Source organism: Nerophis ophidion, linkage group LG12 (genome assembly GCF_033978795.1).
Source record: "Nerophis ophidion isolate RoL-2023_Sa linkage group LG12, RoL_Noph_v1.0, whole genome shotgun sequence".
NCBI lineage: Eukaryota > Metazoa > Chordata > Actinopteri > Syngnathiformes > Syngnathidae > Nerophis > Nerophis ophidion.
In genome coordinates this window covers 26302856-26306775 of record NC_084622.1, presented here as the reverse complement: position 1 = coordinate 26306775, position 3920 = coordinate 26302856, and positions in this window count along the sequence as shown.

Sequence of the window (3920 nt, the reverse complement as noted above, 5' to 3'; positions counted from 1 at the left end):
CCAATTTGACTTGTCACACGGAACACTGCCTTCTGCAGTACAACGAGTAGCCACTGGATGGCAGAACAACACAGCCGAATATTAGATGCAACGCCAGGCCTCAGAATCAAGGACCTTTATTGTTGGTTCATACCGGTAATTTTACAATCAATATAAGCATCAAGTGTTTTTCAGTAAGTATTGACAATGTAGATTGACATAAAATAAATGTTGACAAATGGAAGCAAACATATTTTTATATTTATTCCACACATTATTACATTATTGATCTGAATAACAAGCATCACATTAATAACAATCAATTACGAGTCAAAAGTACATTTTTTTTTCCAAAAGAAAAGTTACAGATTGTCACACACGCCATTGCGTGAACATTAGCTGAAACTCATTCCAGTGTTCACAGGCAGCGAAACTCATCTGGCTGAGTTTCAATTGGAAAGCGGTGAAGAGTGACTAACACGGAGCCTCTCGGCGAAGGTCAAGAGCCCGGAGCAACTAGCGGCCATTAAATTCACTCCTATGAGATACTGAGTGATTTGCTTTTTTGACCGGGCGGTTCGTTGCGGTGCCGCACCGCACTATTATGGTTTGCAAACCCTCCAAGCCAAGTGGCACGAGCATCATAGAAAAGTTATTATGTTTGCGCCCCTAATCAGCATTACAAGTTTTAAAAGAGACACTTGAGGAGAATCTATGAGAGCTGCACACTGAGGTCTGCAATAAGCGTGCACATTAAAAATACTACCGGTGCTCTATGTGGGACTGACTTGTCACCCCTAGGGCTGTACATTATGCAGTGATGGGAAATCTACTTAGAAAATGTAAGCTAAGCTACGAGTTACTCTTGAATAAATGTAGCTTATACAGTGGAAGCTATCCCCAGAGAATTTAACGGCATTTACATCTATGTAAATAATTTCAGTGTTAATGTAACAGAGTGTACAAATGGACTCAGTAACAACTCCCTGTAGGGTCCCTGCTCCCTGCAATATGTATTTATTTTAACTTTGGTTTTTCTTTGGCCCACCCCATAATGGTATTCATTTTCTCTCCCTTAAAATAATAAAAAAAACAGCATCTGTATATATCTTGACAAAACAAAAGAGTATTGTGGGAGCAGTTGGTAATATTCATGTGCAGTAAAGCTTTTCATGAACTCAACTCACCTTAATGTGTGCTCCTAATTTTGTGTTGGACATCTTAGATCAGGGATGTCAAACATGCGGGCCAAATCAGGCCCGCGAACCGGGTCGATCCGGCCCGCGAGACGAGTTTGCTAAGTGTAAAATTAAGGTGCATTTTTTTAGTTAAATAAACTGCTGTTCTAAATGTGTCCACTAGATGTCGCAATAGTAATTATGTTAGGCAAATAAATGTACAAGTATACCGAGCAAGAGGTACACGCTGAAGCAGAGCTGCGACTCCTCCCCCTCCACCTAATGTTACACAAAGAGGAGTAAAATAAACAATTTGTAACCCCACATTAAATGATGCATGAGACATTGCATATTGATGTAGTTCTGTGAAATTTTGTGTTTTCTTTGCAAACTTGTGTGGTGTTCGGGTCTGTGGGACCCGTTTATTTTTGTATTTTAAAAAAAATGATACAATTAATTTTTCAAACTGAGGCTCACTGACTTTGGCTCATTTTCTGTAAATAACATATATCAGAATGCATATTTAAAGACCACACACCATTCACCCCCCCTACATATTTCTATTACATATAAGATGTCCGGGTCCATAGCCACCCGGGCTAATAGAGGTGTGGAAATTGATATTCGGTGTACCACACACACACACACAGTAGGTCTAGACAGAAGGAGGACAGAGTGTAGGTACACATAACATCGGAGGGTCAAATGTGCGAGAAAATGAGAGCAGACGGTGTTGACAAACAATGTTGCAACCTTGTGTGGGAAGCGCAGGTGCAGAAACACAAAAGAAAAATCCCTGTAGGATGCAGAAACTGGCAGAGAAGTTTTCCGTGCAACGTTCATATTGTCATTACTCAGCCAGCGTTTGTGGGTGTGATGGACCCACAAAATGCAATGGGTCCATCAGACCCACAAACACTGACTGAGTAACAACAATATGAACGTTGCAAGGTACATTTCTCTGTCAGTTTCTGCATCCCATAGGGATCTTTTTGTTTGTGCACCTGCGGTTCCCACACAAGGTTGCAACATTGTTTGTCAACACTGTCTGCTCTCATTTTCTCGCACATTTGACCCTCTGATGTTCTGTTCTGTTTACCTTATCCAAATAAACATGTTTTCAGTATTTTAACATAAAAGTGTTTGATTGTGAGGCATTAAAAACCACAAAATGCAACAGGTCCATCAGACCCACAAATGCTGGCTGAGTAACAACAATATGAACATTACACAAGGGTTAAAGAAGGTGAACAGTGTGTGATTTACTGCAATACTGTCATTCTCTTAAGTTGTTATTGTTGGTTTGTTAAAAATGTTCATTGCCCAGTTTTTATTTTCCTATCAATACACAATGATGCCTTGAAGGCAGGGAGTAACTCCACCTTCTTGAATAGTTTCTACCCCAGTTTGCAGTTTGTATAGAGCTTGTTAGCACAAATGTGAAATGACAATTAAGATAGTTGATACATAGAAGGGTTTTTATTTATGCTTTATGTTCAATCCTAGATGGGCTGTGACTTAAAGTTGAATTATTTTGTAGAGACACTGAGATGAAGTCTAAATTCATTGTTCTTCATGGTGTTTTTGAAACGGCACAGATTTTTTTTTCCACAGAATTTTCAACAAACTCGAAGTGTTTTGTCGAGAGGATTATTTGCGATATCTACATTTTCAGAATGTGCTTGTTCTATTTTGGGCCGAAGTAAAAAAAATAAAAAAAATAATCTGCAGTTGTCATAGTTGTATTTTTAAGTTACATGCCTTGATTTTGACCTTTCCGGAAAGCCCACGTGGGAATAGATTTTCCTCCAAGCTCAAATGAGTTTGACACCCCTGTCTTAGATGAAGAAAGCAGTTTATAGAGTAAAAAACTAAAAATTAAGGTTTTGAGCATTGTTTTCTCTAAATGCATACATTTGTCTGAATATAACCAAGGACACGCACTATTGTATGATTCTTAATCTGCAGGAGAGAATCCCTCTGCCATTTTCATGTATGTTTTTTATTTTTTATTTTGAGTAGTCATCTTGAAGTGTCCATCTGTCTCCAACTCCCTCATCATGTGACATGAGTTTCTGTTATGATTATGATGACCTGCCTTTACTTGCCTCTGATTGGCCAGTCCATAATGTTTCGCCCCAAACTTAGCCAATTGTGACCCATCATACAAACACCAACTAATCATCATGGATTTTCTCCGTATGTATGGATGTTCTCGTTCATCCAGGTCTTTGTATTTTCTCCATATTTTTTGTTGGCCTGGATTTGCAGTCCATTTTCTGTCTTTTAAGCTTGTAGCTTTGATGTAAACTACCTCGCCACATGGGTCTAAAAGTAAGCCACAGGAATCGCTGCTCGTTAAAATAAAGTGAAGCTACCGACAAGCTTGGGAAATTTAGTTAAGCTACGTATAGCTTTGCTACATGTATTTTGTTATTGCCCATCACTGACAGTATGTCTGCTAGGATGGTATTGGTAATGGAAATACTATACAAGTAATATGTTGTTGCATAAAATAATATTGCAATAATATTAAATAGTAAGTACATGTGTAAAGGCATAGGAGTTTGACATCACTATTACATTTGCAGCGACCCATTATTTTTGAAATGGAGTAATATATGAGATTTAGGGCTGTATAATTAAACATTGATTGATTGATAATATTTTGTTTAGTTTGCTAAATTAATGGAGTAGTCGTATAAAAAACCCTCTTTAGTCTCAATGTGTATGTTTTAGGGAAACTTGTTGAAATAAACTGTT